This window comes from Diabrotica undecimpunctata, chromosome 4, assembly GCF_040954645.1.
Source record: "Diabrotica undecimpunctata isolate CICGRU chromosome 4, icDiaUnde3, whole genome shotgun sequence".
NCBI lineage: Eukaryota > Metazoa > Arthropoda > Insecta > Coleoptera > Chrysomelidae > Diabrotica > Diabrotica undecimpunctata.
Window position 1 is genome coordinate 16,379,171 of NC_092806.1, and position 22,630 is coordinate 16,401,800.

At 34.0% G+C, this 22,630-nt stretch overlaps 2 long non-coding RNA genes across 2 annotated transcripts; both read left to right on the forward strand.

Annotated features, from left to right (window-relative positions):
- Positions 1–209: 209 nt before the first annotated feature.
- On the forward strand, positions 210–2,801 carry LOC140438144 (uncharacterized). The gene is made up of 2 exons (XR_011950445.1): positions 210–349; positions 2,511–2,801. It is a non-coding gene; the product is annotated as an uncharacterized lncRNA (long non-coding RNA).
- Positions 2,802–14,334: 11,533 nt separating this feature from the next.
- LOC140438145 (uncharacterized) lies at positions 14,335–19,647 on the forward strand. Its single transcript, XR_011950446.1, has 2 exons — positions 14,335–14,443; positions 19,363–19,647. It is a non-coding gene; the product is annotated as an uncharacterized lncRNA (long non-coding RNA).
- The last annotated feature ends 2,983 nt before the right edge of the window (positions 19,648–22,630 follow it).

Below are 22,630 nucleotides of genomic sequence, written 5' to 3' on the forward strand. Positions count from 1 at the left end.
TCTGAAACCAAAAAATTAAACTCTAGATATTAGATACATGGCAAGGGTAGATACAATTGTATGAATAAATTCTTTTCATATTCAAAGAACAATTAACGTGCTAAATTTTAAACATATCCTCTTTACCCTAAACATCCAAACAGGTTTTGTATTATCCTTGATATAAATTTAACAAAAAAATGTTACAGTTAAAACAAAAAACAATAGCGATCAAAAGTAGCACACCCAAAAATTTACATAATATTAATAAAGTCAGTGGGTGAGATTAGTATAAAAGTCAAAACGTTTTTGAGAAGAGTATCATTTGTTTTATAGACAAATCAAACCAACTCTCAAAATGTTCAAATTCGTAAGTAATATTTTTATTTTTATAGATTAAAGTTATTATGAGTAATCAATTTATAATTAAACTAATTCAAATTAAAGAATATAGTTTTCATACTCTAACTGCAGTCCGTTTTCGCATGGATCTTATGTTATACAATGTCCATCATTTATCGGTGTTTTGTCATTGTTTAGTCTTCCCTATTTTTAATGAGTGGATTATTGTATTATTCTTTCTAAAAAAAAATTTCTGAGAATCGATTTTCTTTCTATTCTTTCTGATAGCTTTTCTGCCTTTAAAAACTTTAAGGTTTTTCCTGTGTAAAATCTCCTACTAAATTTGAAAAATATTTTTCAAAAAATATATATTTATTATTCTGGAGCTATTTTCTTGTGGAATGTATTACTTATTTAAATATTTCTTTTAATGGGAATTAAAGATAGTACAAAATATTGATTAAAAATACTCTTTATTTTAAGAAAATTTTAGCAATGCCGAAATTTCAAAGCTATTGTGCTTCCCTGCACTGTTAAGTCCCTGCGGTTAATGTGAGTATCGTAAAGTTCTATTTTTCATTAGAAGAGGTTTTTACCATCTCAATATCGTAAGTCTAATTTCTTTTTTTAAGACTTTATTTGGCACAATGGAGAAAAATAACATCAAAGAAAATCAGTTTCATTCGAAACGAAAATTGCAATTTTAGATCGCTTAGGAAAAGGAGACGGATCTACGGCAATTGGAAAACATTTTAATTTATTGCCGATTTTGCTGATTGATTCCAATACAGATTTTGGATATTTTGTCTAAAAAAGTCCAATTTTCTTTAGTGTGTTTGTCATTGTTTGTTGTTTTATGATACTTAAAGCTTTCTGATAGCCTAGTTATGGCTATCAGAAATTTTTGGCTGATGAATTGCACACACAGTATATGGATTTTCTAGTATTAATTTTGTTATTAAATATAAATTGGGTTTTACCGCTAACTTCTTTATTTTTGAATATATTCTATTCCCAATTAATTGTACACGTTGGCCTTAATTGGTGAAACTAGAAAGGTAGATTTGAGCCATTCAGATGATATTTCTCATGAACCATACATTATGATAAACAGCCGATATAGATGATCTCAACATAAATGTTATATTCCCCTGGCGTCTTTCAGTTTTTTTTTTATTTATTTAGATGGCATTTTCAATTTCTAATACCAGAACAGATAGTCCCGAAATATTGCTAAAATCAATTAGAATTCGTACAGTTGGTTGGTCTTTGAGAAACATAGTTTTAATATATTTTTCCCAGGCCATACGAAATTCATCACTGTGTATTAATATTTTGTTGGGTTGTCAAATCAAAAAGTTTTTTTCTCGAATCGTCCTGTAATCAGCACGCCCGCGCGTGCGCGTGAGTCATATAATATGTAGTTTTGACTGTCATTGATTACATTCTGATTTTGTCCTATACCTGTAAAATAACCAGACTTTTTATAATTTTAATCTAACAATTAATTTTTAACATGTGTCCGTTATCGTATGGTAATTCATGAAACAATAAGCGCATCAATAAATTGGATGCACATTAACGGTGGACGAATACCTCCAATCATAGGTGTCGACATGTGTGTGACCTTTTGTTGCAAAATCTAGATCCATACATTTCAAATATTATTTTATGTGTTTCCATTTTATAACGAATTCACTTTGAGTTGTGGAAGACGTGAAAATATTCTAAATATTATTTATAATATAATAGGTATATATATGAATATATTTAACTTGTTTAGTCTTAGTTTATATTTCTTGAAGCATCTTTTTTGGGAATAAGTTCTTTTAAAATTAGATACTGTTAAAAGCTTTTTATTTATTCATGAGTTGACGATTCGATAAGTAATCCATGTCTTTATCAAAACTTTGGCATAAAACGTAAGTTAGTTAATTTGGGGTGAAATCCAATAAGTAGAAATTAAGTTATATATAATAGATAAACACAACTTTACACAAAAACAGTTCAACATTTAAAAAAATCTTAGTTGTGGTTGATTCTACTGTCAACGTATCAATTGATAATAAAAGTTTGTTTATTGATATATGAAAAGTTAAATTTTTCTCGGGATTACTTCTTGAATAATGGAAACATTTACTTAAGTTAGGAAAGTTGAGAAGTTTCTTTAACATTATTTTTTTTTTCAGTTCGTTTTCTTGTTCGCCGTCTTGGCTGTAGCTTTCGCCGCACCAAAGGCCCAACCAGTACCACAAGTGTTGGCTGCTTACAGCGCACCAGCTGTGGTTAGCAGCTACTCATACCCATACGCAGCTGCTGGTTATTCAGCTCCAGTTGCTTACCCCGGATATGGATCTTTGGCTTACACTGCACCATTGGCTTACTATTAATTGAATTGAGGATTTTGACCTGGACGTCTTTATGTTAAATGAAAATGGATTATTCTTTTAGTTTAAAAATAATAAATGTTTTAAATATAATTGGTTTTATTTTATATTATTAAAACAAACCTTCTAAAGGTTTGTTTGCATCAAAGACCACACATATTGGAAAATCATGATCTGTTCCTTGCTCGGAATTTCCAGTTGGCAACACCAATCTTCGCTGCATATTGTGTTACCCCATCTATCCACCTCAGCTCACAACCTCTTGGTTTGCCCCCTCTTTTTATTCTCACTGGTTGTACTGTTAAAATCGTTGGGAAGTAGCGCTGCTGACTGGTGCTCGAAGTTACCTGATTCTCCTAATCGATGTGTTTACTTTTTATAACCGCAAGGCTTCTTTCCATGTTGTAGGAAGCCTTTGAGCATCATCTCTTTGGTTTAGACTGTTGGGATTTTTTTTCTATTTCTATTGATTCTCTGATCTCGCGTTTTCTTTTAATTTCGATGTTAGCTAGCATCGTAGTTTGGTTTAGGTTTATTATATTAGTTTCTTTCAGCAAAAGTTTGCTGAAAGCCATATATTATGGGATTGAAGCATAAATTAGTCAAATTTTGGGTAGGTGATGCGGCAGTAGACATTGTGGCGGAATGTGGAGGAATATTTTGTAAAGAAACTACTACCGTTGTTATAAAGTGCAGACCATTCAAGAAATATTTTCTGATGATCATTATAAACGAATGGAATTCTGTGAAATGATGAAGAACGGTTATGATACAGACGAGTCCTTATACACAATTCATGAGAAACATAATCATTAAGTGTACAATATTGGTTTTTTGGTAAAAAAACAAAATAGCGTACACAAAACCTTTAAACACAAATAAAAACATAAACATATAAAACATAGCTACTATAAAAACCCGGAATAAAATACTTATATCCAACAAGATTAATGCTATATGCCCAACAAAGATCTATAAACGAAGATGTTGAAGAAGAATGAAATCAAAAGGAAAAGACAGTTAAGATTTTATTTCACGTATAGGGAGCTTGCGCATCCGTTTATACGTATTTCAGCCCAATAGGCATCATCAGAACGGCTTTCGCAAACGCTCTGAACGTGAAATAAATCTTTTCTGTCTTAGGAAGCAACTCTAACATGGCTTCGTATAGACGCAATGTAGCGACATCTAATAATAAAATCGTAGACTAATTTTCGAAACCAAATTCAAGAATTCCGCTTTAATCTGTGCCTTCTAAGAACTGCAAGGCAAAACAGACGTTGATAAAGATGTTAAGAAGAGATGTTAAGAATGAAATCATCTGAAAAAGATTATATACTCTATATGCTCCTAATACACAATCCCTCCACACATTATCCTTACCGACGAAGACTTTCTGGCAGTAGACATACACCTCAACAATAACACAACATTGAAAGTAGTCTTTTATTACAAACACCCTGACCAACCCCGCATAAATGTTGCTTGAATATTACTCTAGCCTCAATATGGCCATCATCCTCGGAAACTTTAACGCCAGGACACACAATTTGCCGACACAGTCACAAACCGTGCAGACAACCTCCTATCTGATCTCCTTCTAGAATTACCCATACTTTGCATCACAAACCGTGAACCGACGTTTATGAATCACGTCCTCCGTTGATCATGTCATAAATATGGTCGTTTGATGTGGTATTCTTGATGACAAGTGTATCATGTGAGATTCATTCACGTCAGATCACCGACCCATTCTAGTTAAAGAACAGGTACTTAACCAAAACTAACCTCAAAATCACATTCATACAAAAAAAGACTACAATCAAGCCGACTGGAACTATTTTAGACAAAAAAACTTACTATGGTTTAAAAACTTCTTGTGTAAAATGTTATAAATTTATTAAAAATTTTAAAAATATCCAAAAAGTTTCAGAGCGTTATCAGTCCTTACGGATCATCTTCAGTGGAAACCCTAGAAATAAGTATAACCATGTTAAAAATTAAAGTAAATAGGTAAAATTTTGGCGGCTGAGTGTAATATGTGGTAAATACTTAGGTCTATATAGTAATTGAAACCAGCCACATAACGAGGTCAGATGACCTTTTAATTACATAATTAACTAATCAATTTTATAATAATTCTGACACTAGGTCGATGTTAAATAAAGGATTTTCAGTTTTAATTGAATTCCTTTAAATCGGTCCTCCAAGAACTGATAAAGTAAGCAATTAATACTTTAGTCCCCAATAGTGTTATAAACCCCATTAGACCACCACTTTCACCTCATTTAATCGATAAAATTAAACCTAAAAGACGTTTCCTACCGTCAATTCTTACCAACTCCTTTCTCGTCAACAATTACCACCGAACACCACCACCAGTGACGAACGACGAAAATATTGCCCCCCAAAAAAATACACATCACGTTCTGAAGAGGTGATAAAGTCACCTAAAACAGGACCCACCAACAAACCAATCGAAGTACACTCAACTCAAATCCTAGATACAATGGAAGAAGGAGCAATTCAGATTAGGTTATCGCTCCAGAGGAATAACTAGCAGCCTCTGAGTGCTCCGAAGACGCTTTTTTCGCTTTCTCTATAAAAATAATATTATATACATATATAGTACTTGTTCTTTTCAGAACTACATGCATTTGCTTCGTATATTTTTTAGAATGATATTTTATACTTTAAATAAAGTTAATTTACATCGGTACGTTTAATTATCTGCATTGATTTTTCATTTCTTGATCTATAGAATATGGATACCACAAATGCTAAGAGGTCATCACGGGGTGACCTACCAGAGGATTCAATTTAGGACAGAGCAACTGGCGAGGATACCAGTAGTCCTTCAGATCCTCCCAGCGACAAGAATTGGACGATCTCTTGACACAAATGAAAAACCGCAGCTACAGAATAACATTAATATGAAGCTGCTGAAATCGGAGGAAATCTTTAAAACTACAACTTCTTATTTTAATAACATTTATTGAAAACAAGACAAACTCCACAGGAATGAGCAATTACTAAAGCTAAATCACTAAAAAAAGGTAGAAGAACAGAACAAACAATTACAGAGGTATTAACTTATTTAATACAGGTTATAAACTATTTGAACGAATAATAGCATCATGTACAAAAACAATAACTGAATCCTTTCTTGAGAAAAAGCCAAATGGGTTCCGAGAGAGTCGCTTATGAATAGACGCTATATTCACGATTTAACAGATAGTTGAAAAACGCTGTAAATGTAACCTATAAATTCGTATTTCATTTGTAGATTTCACGAAAGCTTTCGATAGAGTCATACGTAATAAACTGTAATTTTAGAAAATAAAGATTCTCCAAAACATCTAATCAATTTGTGAGATTATATAGGCACACCGCTATATCTATTGACAATAGTTCTGACGAAGTAACAAGATCAATCCTAACAAATTAAAAAGTGCGAAAAAGATGCTAATATTTTTATCTATATATTGAGATAACTTGATTAGAACATAGAAAGCAAAAGCACAGAAGAGAATTATTCTCTATTCAAAAACCTCAATTAATATTCAAATTTTCGGTGACGATCACTCAGGTCTTATAACATAGGAAGATGACCTAGAAAAAGCCATACACCTTATATACCTTGATGTCAAAAAAATACAACTGCGAAATTTCCAAAACCAAAACAAAAGTCATGGCCTTTCACCGCAAGGAAACTGTCAGATCTAAAGATGTAAAGATCAGTAGTTAAGATGTAAAGAGCAAAGAATTTCTGACAATCTCATCTCAGAAAACAAAAACAATAGTAGTCAGTAAAGAACCAACTAGATGTAAAATAGAAATTAATGTCATCAGTATTAAACAAGTAATGGAAATAAAATACCTGGGAATTACACCATTATGGAGACCTTGACAAAGAAGTGAGAGATCAAGTACAAAAAGCAAATGGCAGGATGTCTTAATAACACTATATGGTGAAACATACACATTAACACTGAGATGAAGTCAAGAATTTATTAAGCCATTGTAAGATCAATAATTTGGATTGGAATCCAAAGGGAATAAAAATAGATGGAGAATATCTAAACAACTTACGTTTCGCCGATGATATACTTATAATAGCTGAAGATCTAGGTATGGCAAGAGAGATGGTACAGGAACTCGTTGTGGCTACAGAAAGTGTAGGTTTAAATATAAATATCTCGAAAACAAAAATCATGACCAATTTGGTAACCAACCAGAACATCGGTATTGGTGGGAAAGAAATAGAACTCGTAGATAGATATAAATACCTGGGACATGAAATTATGATTGGCAGGGATAACCAGACTCATGAACTGAAGAGAAGAATCGGCCTTGGGTGGGCATCATTTGGAAAACTGAGAGAAACTTTTAAAAGTGAGCTGCCCACATGCCTAAAGAGAAAGGTATTTGATCAGTGCGTCCTCCCAATCTTGACGTACGGAGCAGAAACACTTACCTTAACAAAAGCAGCAGCTGCCAAACTGAAGTCACGCAGAGAAGAATGGAGCGGTCCATGTTAGGAATAACTCTGCGAGACAGAATAACCAACGAAGACATCAGGAGAAGAACCGGAGTGACTGACATCATCGAGAAGATAGCCAGACTAAAATGGAGATGGGCAGGACACATAGCCAGAATGACAGATGGGCGATGAACAAAGAGGTTATTGGAATGGAGGCCAAGAGAAGACAAGAGAAGCGTCGGTCGACCACCTACAAGATGGACTGGCGATTTGATGGCGGCACAAGATAGACGGGGTTGGAAACATGAGGAAGAGGCATATGTTCAGTAGAGGACTCTTGAGGCTGGATGATGAAGATCAATAATGACATATGCCTTAGAAACCCAACACAGTCATAAGTTAAAGGCTACTGAAAACGGCAGAGATGAGAGTACTGAGAAGAATTACAGGCAGAAGTGAAGACATTAGAAGGAAATGTAACGTACAGTGTATAAATAAATGGACACAAAATAGAAAAAAAGAATGAAATAACCACATAAGCAGAATGGAGGAGACCCGTGTCGTCAAAATAGCAAGAGATAAGTCACCAATCGGCAGAAGAAGTATCGGACGACCGCGCAAAAGATGGAGTGATAACCTTCCATAGAGGTATTAATCCGCCAATGAACAAGCAGAATTATTTATAAAGAGGAAGAAGAAGAAGAAAACTTAAGATGTAACATATCATACGGTATTGAACGTGACAAAAAATAAGCTAGAGAGCTAAGTCCTATAGAATCTGCGACACAATAAAAAAAATTGCTAGGTAATAAATGTAGAAGAGATATCCAATTTAAATGTTATAAGACAATAACCGTACCAACACGACTCTATCAACTAGTACTCCCATGAAGATAAAAAAAGTGAAGACCACATACCAAAAATAGCCACAAAATACCACCTACGAGAAATGCGCTGCATATGACTCCCCCGAAAAAGATAGGCAGTTGATCCGGAACAAGCAGTAAGGCCTGATTCGTTAAGAACACGGTTTAAAAAGCCCCTTAAAACCAAATTTTATTTAGCTGAGGAAACGGCAGTTTCTATTATTTAGATATACCACGCAAGAATAAATATTATCTTAATTACTTCTCGATCTCAACTTTAAAACCTCCAATAACTATAAAACACCTACGTTAGTAATTTTCTTGAACAAATCTAATTAATGATAAACCAAAGCTCACAACTGTAATCCAACATCATATTTAGTATATTAAATGTCAAGCAATTTGTTTACATCCTTGGAGTCACACTAAAAAAACTGTAACATTATTGACAAAACGGATTAGAATGTATTCATTATCATTTAAAATTCATATCAAACGCATGAGTGGGTTGACTTTGATATAAAAGCTCTGGTCTCTCGTCGAATAAGTATTATTTGTCTTTGTGATAAATCAAATCAAGAGTCCAAAATGTTCAAAATTGTAAGTTTATTATAATAGGTAGTTTAAAGTCTTTGTAGTTTTTCCTATTTTTCTGAATTATCTTCTATATGTTAAAAGTGTTCTTTTGTTATCGCTTCCTACTAAAAGGCCTGTATTTTGACTTTTCTTTGGTACTTTTCAGTCGTCCCAACTTATTTTTAGAGTAAACTTCTTGGAGTACTATTTTGAAGATTATTTTCTCGTTTTCCGCTACATTTATATCATCTGCATTCCACATTATTTATAAATCTTTCGCAATAAACATCCTTTATATATGAAAATTTTTTTATTATCTGATGAAGCGATAATACCGTTGAAAATAAGTCACCTGGCCTCACCTCCTTTTTTCTTTTGCAATATTGATTGTTACTTGGGAGTCTCCAATTGTTACAAGTATTATTCTTTTTCAGTTTCTTTATTATTTTAATATTTTGTAGTATATTTTTTTTAACTTGTGAAACGCCTTTTGATAATCAGGGAATAGGAAATGTATCATTGTGTCGTATTCATCCGTATTTTCCGCAATCAGCTTTAATATATGAATGGAGTCTACCATTGAGTTTTCTCATTTATCCTTGTATATTTGAAGTTTTTTTCTCTCTAGGTCAGTCGTTACTTAATATGTTACATTCAGTAAATTGGTGCCTTGGTATTTTTTTGATAATCTTTGGTTACCTTGTTTCGTCATGATTACTACCGTTCTCATCTTTAATGCTTTTAACATGGTTTCTTCTATCCATATTGTTAGTATAAGTTCATAAATATTTTTTTAGCGCCTCACTCCCACATTCCCACAGTTTAAGTTCTTCACATATACAAACACATCCTGTTGGTTTTTAATTTTGTTTATAATTAATATTCATATAATTTAATTTCTCCTAGCTTAGTATTCTTTTGTGGGCATCAACTTGGAACATAGAAACGGAAGTAACTCCTTTTTGTTAGGTATCAGTTTCTTTAGTTATTTGAAATATTTCTTCCATTGTTCCATGTTCTCTATTTTTCTTTCGTTTCGTACTTATTTGCTTCTTGTATATAGAGTTTCGGTCTTCTAAAGCATTAATGTTAGTATTATTAATATTTTTATGTATACTTTGGTTCTTTAATTTTTTATTTATACAATATTTCCGATGGTATTTAATGAAGAAAATTCCTAGTACATTTAGTTTCCAATTTTTATTATTAAAATTATCTATTTTACCTCCATACAATTCATTTTCTATAATATTTATTTTTAGATTTACTACCAACTATAAAAATGTACCTTTTTTATTTTTAGTTCGCTTTCTTGTTCGCTGTTCTGGCTGTAGCTTTCGCCGCACCAAAGGCCGAACCAATTCCACAAGTTTTGGCAGCTTACAGCGCACCAGCTGTGGTTAGCAGTTACTCATACCCATACGCTGCTGCCGGTTATGCTGCTCCAGTTGCTTACTCTGGATATGGTTCTTTGGCTTATTCTGCCCCATTAGCTTATTATTAATTTGATGAATAATTTTGACCTGCCATGTATATACGAAGAAAATTAAAATATAGTTAATTCTAAATAAATCCCTTTTTTGAATATTGCTTTTGTTTATTTTAATTTAACTAACAAAATTATAAGTTTATGATTAAAATCAAGGTACATTAAGATTTTTATCGTAAAAAATAAGATAGTGATGCTGTGGTTTGTTTCAATTGCATAAGAAATTACTACCCATATATTTGTGCTAGGAAATCGGATGCAATGAAAGCAAATACAGTAAAATGTGGTTAATGTGCAAAAAGTGAGGTTAACTCAGCAGTAATTGAAATATCATCATGAAAACCCAACGAAATCACCGACTTTCCAAAATAATTTCAGAAGATTCAGGAGGCTATGGCTTTCTAGGAAATAAATTTGATTCTCTCATGTTCTCTCTTAAAACTAATTGCACTACAAGAACGGCGAGATATGACATCAAGGCAAAAACGTTATTCGTATGGCGTCAATATTACAAGAACACTTAAACAAACTAGTAAATTGGTCCCTGAGTACCGGTTTTAGGTTTTGCTCTAATAAAACCAAATGTATAATATTTTCTAAAAAGACATATCGAGGATAAACCGAACATAATGCTTATAAACCAAAATACGAAATTAAATTTCTAGGAGTGATATTTGATCAACGTATCCAGCAGTTATTTCTTTTATGTCGAAATCGCCTTAACTTGTTAAAATACCTAGCTCACAAAACTTGGGGTGCCGACGGTAAAACACTACTCCTCTTATACATATCCTGAATTCGTTCCAAAATTGATTACGGATGTGTTGCATATGCATCTGCCAGCACAACAACGTTAAAACCTTTGGATACGTTACATAACACCACCCTAAGTATATTACTTGGAGCATACAGAACAACTCCGATAAATAGCAATCAAGCTGAAAAAGGTCAACACACGCCAGAGCTTATTAGGCAGTTATTAACCCCTAATTACACTTCTAGCATGACTGTAAATTAAAGAATTCCAATAAGTAACATTTGAGACATATCCATGGCTAATGACTATTCAAAGTTCAATCTTTCATATTCCCGTAGAATTTATCATACAATAAACCTACTTAACTGGAAGTAATTTTCACCCTTATTTCACCCATCAATACAAAAATATATCTTCATGTTCACCTTGGATTATAAAAATTCCAACAGTCAATTGCAGTCTATTACAATATCAAACAAATAGCAACAACCCAAGTCTTATCATACAACTCTTCAGAGATCTAATTAACTCCCATTCCGATTACACAGTATACTATACAAACGCGTCTAAAACTAAAACTAGAGTCAAAGTGGCAATAATTAAAAGCACAGAGATTCTCAAACATATAATTCCAGATACTGCAACTATATTAACAGAAGAACTCCATGCAAGCGATATTGTACGCAAATGCAAATAAGATGAACAAAATATTAATCGTGACCGATTCTATATCATCACTACAAATAATCAGGAAAATATACACATAGCATCCATTAGCTTTACTAATAAAGGAAAAACTAAATAAATTGCATATTGAAGATACAAGCATCATGTTTCTCTGGGCCCCATCACATCTTGGAATAGCAGGTAACGAAGCAGCAGACAAAAATGCCAAAGAAGCTATAAACGACAATAGTATCCCTATATCACCCCAATCTATAAGTTTGGATCTATAAAGCTACCTCATAAAGCACCTGTTCGAGAACTAAAACAATAAATGGAAATCCACACCATCAAAGCTTCAGGAGACAAAAAATAAGATTGGACCACGGCAACCAGCCGCGGTATCCAGACGAAAGTAATTAATTATTTCCCGTTTACGACTTGGACATACTCAGTTTTCTCAAGAACATGGACGCCCAATTTGTAATAAGTGCGGTTCATCCCTTACAGTACAACGTGATACTCGTTTTATATTATTTCGATCGACTGCTTAGATGGTATACAGTATCGGCTATGACATTTTGTCATAAATTTGGTCTCCGTAGGATTGATCCTAAGCCCAAAACGTTTATTAGTGGTTTCAATCCATCTAATGTATTTTGCAAAACATTTAAGGTGGGTGCTAGAGTTGCCGTATCGTCAGCATATCGTATATTTTCTATTGGAATTTCATATCTTGTAATATCTCTACCATCTCCTTCGAGAAGCGTTTGGAATATCTTTTCCACGTACATAATAAAAAAGACTGGAGAAAGTACGCGGACCTGACGTACTCCTTTACATATATTAAGAGTATCCGTGGATAGGACTCTTTTTTTCTGCCTTGCATTTTTGACGCACAAACATCTATTATTTCTTCGTTAAAATATATTTCTCTCCTTCATTGGTAATTTTAATGACAATTTCATCTTACTTCAGTAGTTTTTAATCTCAAATCGACCAAAAAGGGCGAAATAAACTATATTAGTAAATCATATACAGATCATATTATAAACTAAAACAACTGCTATAAAATAAAACAATGAGCAAATACGAATATGCATGCAGCTGATGAATGCTTACGATTCAGTATCGACATTACAACCATTGTGTGTTCATTAAAATCAGAAAAAAAATCGTGGGGAACTATAATATAAGACAGGATATTTTGCAGATATATTTATGTCTCCAGAACTATTTAAAATATACTTGAAAATCACACTAAAAGTATCGAAGTAAAATGAATAAAATTGGGATACCAGTAATAAAAAAACACCTAAACATATTATACTTTGCAGCTGATTATCTATTGTACAAAACTTTGATGAAAAACTGAGTTATTTATAAGAAGAATACACAAAAGGAGGTCTCCCGAAAATAGAATACCTCACAATAATAGAAAAAGATATAGAAGATTTACCACAATAAAGATGAAGTACATCGCTGTAACAAAAGAGCTAAATACAAGAATTTTGCGTTTGTACGAGGGTCATTCGTAAAAAAGGTTTTCTATGCCGGACGAAATCTGGCTGCACTCTCCCTCTCTCTCACCCACCACTAATAGCTCCCTGCATTGCTTAGTGCCGACCTAGCAGTCTGCGAAGATGGAGCTTTCGATCGCTGTTACCGCCATATGCGAACTTGGGGCTGTGATACGTTTGTTAAATACAAAACGGATTTCACCTATTGACATTAATCGTCAGTTAATCGAAGTTTATGGAAAAAGGGCATATCTGTTTAACATATTTTATCAAATGATATAGAGAATTCAGTAAAGGCCAAACGGAAATTTAGGACAAAGATCGGAGCGGAAGGCTCTCACCTTCAGACGAAATTGTGGAAAAAGTTAAACGAATATTACTTAAAGATCAGAGGTTTACTATTAACGACCTTGCTTTACTTATTCCTGAGACTTCCCACACCACAATTCAGGTTAAGTGGTATAAGGCTTTTCCATGACAACGCTCGACCTCATGTTTCACAGCAAACTGAACAACTGCAAGAGATTTTCACTGAATTGTTGTACCCCACCCGCCCTATAGTCCGTACCTAGCACTAAGTGATTATCACTTATTCACAAAATTAAAGGAACACTTGGGTGTCTTACGCTTCAGTACCAATGAATAAGTCAAGGAAGAGATCACTCGATTCCTCAATGGATTGACAGCCCGGAAGCCCTGAAGAAGACATCAAAGAGGATGTCGAAAGCTCGGCGCAATGATAATCGACGCAGTTTAACCCGGAAGACTGTTGAGTCTTTATACTTTATACCTAATATTCCTGTAATAGTATTAATCTTAGCTCTAAGTTTATTATATATATATATATATATATATATATATATATATATATATACAACATTCGTTTCAAGGATTATGAGTGTAGAAAATTTATAATATTAAATAAAAGAAATAAAAGAAAGATATGCAAAATTTAATTTAAACTGTAAAACTAAAAAGCAGCAGTTTATATTACTCAGATATACCTTGTCATAATCAAGATAAACTTAATTACTTGTGAATCTGTTAGTTAAACTTACGTTAATTACAAAACACCCACATTGCTAATTTTCTTAAGCAAATATATTTAATGGTGTTAAAAAGCTCACAATAATTCTATTCCAACTTTACAACTAATATTTTTAAAATGTCAAGTAACATGTTTACATCCTTGAAGTAACACCGAAAAAATCTGTAACAGTAGAGAAAAAAATTTTAAGAAAAAAGTATTTATTCAGTATGATTTAACTCATATCAAATGCATGAGTGGGTTGACTGTGATATAAAAGGACTGGTTTCTCTGGGACTAAGCATCATTTGTCTCTGTGATAAATCAAACAATCAGTTAAAAATGTTCAAAATTGTAAGTTAATTGTAATGTGCTTTAAAATCAATTAATCTAATTATATGTTACTAATTTTTTCATCAATTTAAATAAACACGGTAGTCATCATACACTTTCTCTACTCTTTCTCAATATGTAATATTCGATTTTTTTACTTGGACTAAGTCGTTATAATTTATTTTTCTATTTTATGGATGCATCCGTCACCTTACTTCGTCTTTGCTTGATATTTTCGGTCTTTCTATTTTTCTCCCAAACAGTTTTAGCTGATTTTCTTCTATTGTTGTAAGAGCGTTTGTGTTAGAAGACTTACAACTTTGTGTTTAGATATTTTTTTTTATTTTTTAGTTTCTTTAGATTGCACTGTTCCACGTCTAAATTTTCTTTTCATTTTCTCTTTTTATTCTTTCTTTAATTTTGGCTTTCATACTTGTACATTTGCCAGCACAAAGCAGTTTAATTTTTTCACTCCACGGGACAACCTAAAAAGTTACCTCGGATGACAAACCCTGAATGGGTATGGTAAGAATAAAATAAGGAAAAGAAGAGTTTTAGGTTCATTTTTTAGAAACATATGTTTTATTTATATGCTAATCTTACTAACACTTAAAAATTTATTTAAAACTTCTATTTGCTTTGGTTAATATTTTGTAATATAGCTTTGATGTTAGATGTGTAGCCGCTCCCGCAGCTTGTAGCGGATTATGTGTAAGAATTTTCGGCAGATATCGAGAACAGTTTTTTTATTAAATCTTGCTTAAGTACTTTTGCTCTTAGAGCATCTTCAGGGGCATTTTGTCAAAAATTGTTGGCTATCCAGCACATCAAGCAACGCCAACAATTTTTTACGAAAAGTCCCTGAAGATGCTCTGAGAGCGAAAGTACTTGGGCAAGATTTAATAAAAAACTGTGCTCGATTTTTGCCTTTTATTTGTAAAATTTATATATTCGAGCAATCAACCATTTATGATTATATATATCGCATAATTTCACATTTTATTAATTGTCCAATAAAGGAAAATGTGATCCAAAACTTTTTCCTGTCTGCACTCGGTGTAGGATGTGTTGGTTCGATATAAATGTTTTCAAATATGCCTTGCCCTGTTAGCATTTTTATTCATCATCATCATCATCAGTAGCTCGACAACCCTTTCTGGGTCCTGGCTTGTTCTAGGATTTTCCGCCATTCTGTTCTGTTCCTTGTTTTTGTTTTTCCAGTTGGTAATCTTAAGTGTTTTCAGATCTTGTTCCACTTGTTCCATGTATCTAAGTTTGGGTCTTCCCTTTGACCTTCTTTCTACTGGTGTTTGCCTCATAATATGTTTTGGTGTTTCAGTCTCCAATATTCGTTCAACATGGCCCATCCAGCGCAGACGTCCGATCTTTATGTCCATATGTCATTTTCCTTTACCCCCTTATATATGTGTCTAAGGATTTTTCGTTCAAATGTGCCTAATAGGTTTTCATCGCTTTTCGACAGTGTCCATGTCTCTGATCCATATACAAGGGCCGGTCTTATCAGGGTCTTGTATATTTTGCATTTGGTTTTTCTTGTGATGTTGTTAGATCTTAGATGTTTAATTAGTCGATTATATGTTTTATTAGCGATATGTAATCTTCTCTTAACTTCTTCACTGACATTGTTATCTGCGGTAACTAGTGAGCCTAGGTATGTAAAATTTTTCACATATCTCTTTATCTCTCTTTCGCTTCTAGCTATGATATTAACATCATCTGCAAATGCCAATATTTGTACACTTTTTGTTATTATTGTTGCTCTGGTGTTGACTTTTGACACCCTAATTATTTTCTCTAATGTGATGTTGAATAGAATACAGGATAGGGCATCTCCCTGTCGTAGGCCCGTTCTGACATGAATTGTATCTGTTAGTTCGTTTTGAATTCGAATTTTGCTTTGTACTTTAAGTGTTTCTTTTATGATATCAATGAGTTGAGTTGGAATATTAAACTCTTTCAGTGCATGGATCAGAAATTCTCAATGGATGCTATCATAGGCACTCTCAAAGTCAATGAAAAGATGATGTGTGTCTATATTAAATTCACTAGTCTTTTCCAAGATTTGCCTCAAGACGAAGATCTGATTTATTGTGGACTTCTGCCTGCGGAAACCACATTGATATCCCCCAATTATTTGTTCCGCTTATGGTCTCAATCGATCATTCACAATATTTGACAGTATTTTATATGCCACAGTCAGTAGCGGTATTGCCCGGTAGTTTTTACATTGAAGCTGATCTCCCTTGTTATGTAGTGGAATAATTACTCCGGTATTCCAGTCTTGTGGCAGTTGTTTATTATTCCATATGTTCACTATTAGTTCGTGTATCGCATTCAATAGGGAGTCTCCACCTTCCTTTATTAATTCTGCGCTAATATTTTCTAATCCAGGTGACTTGTTGTTTTTCAGTCTGGTAACTGCTTCTTGCATTTCAGCCACTGAAGGGGGGGTTGTTTCTCTGCTATCCGTTTGATCCAGTATAATTTCATCATATAGTGAATCTTCGTTTTTTCAAACTTTTCTTTAAAGAATTCTGTCCATCTTTGTAGTATTTCACTCTGTTGAGTTACTATATCTCCTTCTTTGCCTCTACACATCATTGTTCTTGGTTTAAATTCTTTTTTACTTTTGTTAAGTTTTTGGTAGAATTTTCTGGTTTCTGATGGTTTATTTAGTTCTTCCATTTCCTGGAGTTCTTTTTCTATGTGTTCTCTTTTCTTTCTGCGATGTATTTTCTTCTCTTCCCTCCTTAGCATTCTATATTCCTCCTCTGCCTTTCGTGTTCTATGTCGTTGTTGTAGTCGTTGATATGCATTATTTTTCCTCTCTGTTATGTTACGACACTCTACATCGAACCACTGTCCTTCAATTGATTTGGGCTTTTTTTGTAGACCCAGGGTCTCTTTGGCCGCGTCTTGTATGATGTTTTTACACGCTTCCCATTCTCTGTTTATATCCTCGTGCTTTTGTCTGTTTTCTAGCCTTCCTTTTATATATTCTTTGTATTTTTGCTAGTTTTTTATTTCATATTTTTCAATTATGGATCCCTTTTCTTTTTTAATGTTTGAGATTCTGGCTCTTATTGTACTTTCCACTAGATAGTGATCCGAGTCTGCATTTGCCCCTCTTCTGCTGCATACGTTTATTACGTCTGAGTGATGTCTTGGGTCAATAATAACATGATCGATCATGTTTACTGTAACCCCATCTGGAGATCTCCACGTTCCCTGATGAATATTTTTTCGCTGGAAGCATGTGCTGGCAATGACCATGTTATGGGAAGTATTGTAGCTCTTTTCCTATTTTTACGTTGAGATCACCATAAATAATTTTTATTATTTTTAGCATTTTTTTTTATTATTAAAGCATTTTTATTATGTTTGTTAAATACTTTCTATCAATGTATAGAAACTTTTTAAATCATGGTATATTTGGGAATGATTATTGTGTTTTATCATACCGTTTTCCTTTCAATTGAATGGAGTTCTTCTAGGAATTGTTGTGATTTTCTTTGATTCTGATATGTCATTATAATTTACTTTTATATTTGCAGGGGCTTTTAGACCACATCCAGTTTTTGCGAGTTTATCTATATATTCTTTTTTCTTAATACCACTGAGTATGTCCTGCTATAGCTATTTGGAATAGTCTGGATATATATCTATGTTTTGAACCATTTTCTAATGTTTTTCTTCCTGGTTCTATTTTTCTTATCGTTATCAGTTATTGCTACAGCTCTTCTTGAGCCCTGACCTGCCTCAAAATATTCTCCCATCCTTCCCTGCCGAGTGTGTATGTTTTGAACCATTCTGCAAAGCATCCATATAGGTCGCATCTTTCTTCTTCGTACCGCCCTATTTAGCATGGTTATTTTAGCAGGATCACTTTCATCCACCCGCGTAACGTGGTGCACCGATCTAAAGCAGTTTATTTTGGTATTTTTCACAAATACAACACTCTCAATATTCTGTTATATGGACTTGCCCTGCAGTTGATAGCTGAGTCTATTTACGAATGTTTTTTAACCAAGACATCTGTTTTCTTCCTACACCTCTACGGGCTTTCTATTTTGCCTTTAAGAATCACTTGTAACCTAACCATAGCCATATAATACAAGATAGACTGACTGCTGGAATACTGTCACATTCCACCAGTGCGACAGAGAAAACTGACGCTAAACAGTCGCTGCATCTCTGTCTAATGAGCCGGGTTTATCAACCACATGATCTTGTTCTTGATCATTTAACGCAGGTGGTCAATAAACCTGGCAAATTAGAAAGAGATACAGGGACTGCTTTGCGTCAATTTTCTTTGTCGTACTCGGGGAACTGGCTGGTATTGCAACGATTAGTCTATCTTGTATTATATGTCTATGAACTTAACCTAACCTAACCTAACCTAACCTAGGATCATTACTCATTTCTTATAATATGGGCCTGATATTCTAATTTAGCCTATTAGATTGTATAAATGATCTCGCATTCCAGTAGTTTCGTATCTCACATTTACGTCATTTTTTTAAATGTTACTATTGTTCTCACCATCCATTTTTCTGGAATGGATTCTTCTGTCCATATGGTTTGTAATACATAAATATTTTTGTTATAGTCTGACTTCCATACTTTATAAGTACCATTCATAGCCAATCACATTCTGTATTTAGCTATGCTCTGGTCTATTTTTAAAGTTGTTTATAGTGATAGAAGGTAAGGATTATCTTCTGTATAAGTTGGTTCTTCGTATTCTTCTTTTTCTTTTTCGTCTGGTTATTTGCTATCAATATTTTGGTACAGTTACTCGAAGTATTTGTTTATTTTTAAATTTTAATAATAGGAAGATTAATTCCAAAACCATCAGCTGTATCTAAATGTAGTTTTACACTAGTATATAAGTAATAATATATATTTTTTATTTGTAGTTCGCTTTCTTGTTCGCCGTTTTGGCTGTAGCTTTCGCCGTTCCAAAGGCCCAACCAGTACCACAAGTGTTGGCTGCTTACAGCGCACCAGCTGTTGTTAGCAGTTACTCATACCCATACGCTGCTGCCAGTTATGCTGCTCCAGTTGCTTACTCTGGATATGGTTCTTTGGCTTATTCGGCCCCATTAGCTTATTATTGATTTGAAGAAAAATTTTGACCTAGCAATATAGATATGAAAAGAATTCAAATGTAATTAGTTTTTAATAAATCACTTTTTAAAATATTTGGCATGTTTATTTTATTTGGACTATCACTATTATCCCTTTATAGTTAAAGTGCCTGTCGGCAAACAATTTTATGATAATATACTCTGTGCAAACTTTGAGTATCGTATCATTAGGCCGAGTCTGACATGATTACCCTCTGCGATTTTTGTTGGTTCTGGTGCGTTTTCCTCTAATTTTGCAGAAAGATGTTGATTTTACAACATGCCGAAAGTTTATAGATATCTATTGCTATTCTTTTCAATTAAGTAACTTAAAAATTAAAAGCACAACCTCCTAAAAATGACAAGATAACATCTAGGTTAACATATTATTTTAATTATAATAAATTGTCTTTGTATTTCCATGTACCTAATGTCCCTAAATTTTAAATTTTAAAACTTTTACAACTATCACACCAGACATTGATAAACATAACTATAACAATTGATAAAAAAAATATATAAAAGTGAAGAAAAACATCTCATTACAGATAAATAAATATAATGCAATAGAAGAAATAAACTTTTCTAGGTTTGATTAAATGGATTCCTTGAGGAGGATGATGGTTTGTAAGATTAGCTTAGTTAATACAGCTTTCCTGTATCTGATATATTGTAGTTTTTACTTAACAAAAACTAACGTACTAAGGCCTGAGATGGGGCATATTTTGTAAGCGTTGAAACCGGTAGCCCAAAATTTAACATCAATAAAAACTACTTAAAATTGTGAAAATTGACTAATTTCCCGTATACTAGCTTAAAAATTTACTATCAATACGAAGAGGGCACAACCTCTTCGCATTCGCGGATGACCTCGCTATACTGTTAGTGGCCCGGGATGAGCCAGATCTTAAATACCGGGTTCGGAACGCAGGCGGCGTCGTAAAGAAATGGATGACGCAGCACGGGGCAGAGACAACCAAAGCCATCATTCTGGAAAAGGAACAGGCAAAGTGCGGAACTACAATGTGCGGGGGCATGTCTAATACCCAAGAAACACGTAACGTACCCAGGAGTGACGTTGTACCAGAATAGAAAATGGGGTGAGCATGTGCGAGAGGTGTTGTGGAGTGAATCGTTCACTACGTAGCACCAGTCTGGAACGGGGTGGTAGAGATAACGGCCTATAATAGGCTTGTGACACGAGCGGACAGAACAAATCTGTTGCAACTAACATGCGCCTACAGAATTGTGTCTGCGGCAGCCTTGTGGACTATCACTGAATGTGTTTCGTTGCATGTTTTGGCGGTGGAAAGAAAAGAGCTCTATAAAAGAAGAGAACCAACCTTACTATGGCCGAGAGAAGACAGGAAGTTGAAAGGTCAATGGAAAGATGGCAAGAAGAATGGAACAACACGGAGGATGGGGCCCAGTGGCGAAAGATGCTGATCCCGAACATAAGAGATTTGGTGGACTGTGGCCACTGGAATATTTCCTAATGCAGGTGCTCACAGGACACGGATGTCTTAGGGCCTACCTCTCCAAGTTCGGAAAGGCTGACACAGATAAATGCCTATACTGTGGACACTCAGACACTGTGACACATACGATGTTAGAGTACAACATATGGGTAGTAGAAAAGAACGAATGGAAAGAGAGACAGGTGTGAATTTTGTTACAGTGAGAGAAATGACTGAGAGAATGATTAAAAATAAAGGAGGTTAGACTAGTGAACCAACAGAAAAAGTAAGAGGAAAAGATACTAGAAGCTGAACGTAAAAAAGTGAGTCAGACTGTATGAGTTAGACTGTGTGAGTTAGACTGTGCGAGTCAGATTGTGGGGAAGGTGGAAATGTCCATTTCACAATGGGAGTGATGTCGTACTAGGAGCAATAAGGGTCTTCCACGCGCTACCTAGAACGAGACAGGGAGCCTCCTTGCTGACAGTCTGTGAATGAATGAAGGTACTGCTTCGGAAGTGATACCAGCCTTACAGCGGCCATTCCGCTTCCGGATCGCTGGATAACAGAGGAGGGTCTGGTTTAGCAGGTAGGCATTCGGAGTAGACTCGGCGACGGGAGATCATTTTAAAGTATCTCGGGAACTATCGCCGGGAGTACGAAGAATAAATCCTGCACTAAGGTCAGTCAGGCGACGTCCTGGACTTAGATGACTTTTGAAAATTCCAGACCCCCTCTATAAAGAGGAAAAAAAGCTTAAAAATTAGAAGAAAAATACGAAAATAAAATTGTCTGATGATAACGATAGGTCATTCAATGCGTCTGACGACTCAAACATGTTAAAATAACGACTGTAACGAAATTCATAGATAACCAGCTAATATTTCAGGATACTTTCTTAACAGCAGCAAAAAAAACTTTTCATATTGTCTGACGGAACTTGTTTTCCGATTTTTCTGGCTGACGGGCGAAAATGGTTAATTTATATGATCAAAATAGTAATTTACGTAACAAGTTCCGAAAGTGATAGTTTACGAGACGAGTAGGAAGTTTCCCGCGAGTCTCGTAAAATTACTTTTGGATCGTTTTAGGTACAATATTTTTCTGCAGCCGTTTTGTATGTTAAAAAGAAGATATGGATAAACTTTACTTATGAACTTTTATTAAACACTTTAAACACGAGAATTCAACATTTGAAAAATCTGAAAAAATTCAACATTAGAAAAATCTCAACTGGAATCATTACGTCTTCACTTTCACGGCTGATTTCCATTTCTTGGAATTGAAAAACGAAAAACTGAGCGAAAACACACGAATCTTAAATGACAAGCGTTGCCATAATAAAATACAAAGTTGACGTTATTGTCAAAGCCGTAGCCGTAGCTCTTTTCGGTACGAGTTGTGTAAAATGGAACTTTCGATTTACCGATCATACCGAAAGTTTTATTTTCGGGACGACTGCAGAAAAACATTATTAATTTGCGTTTTTTCCAAACATTTTTTGTTTGTAAATGAAATCAGGTCTATTTTATAGAAGATAAATAAAGTAAATTTTATATTTATTTTTCTATCAAAAATGATACCTTGCGTTCATAAGTATC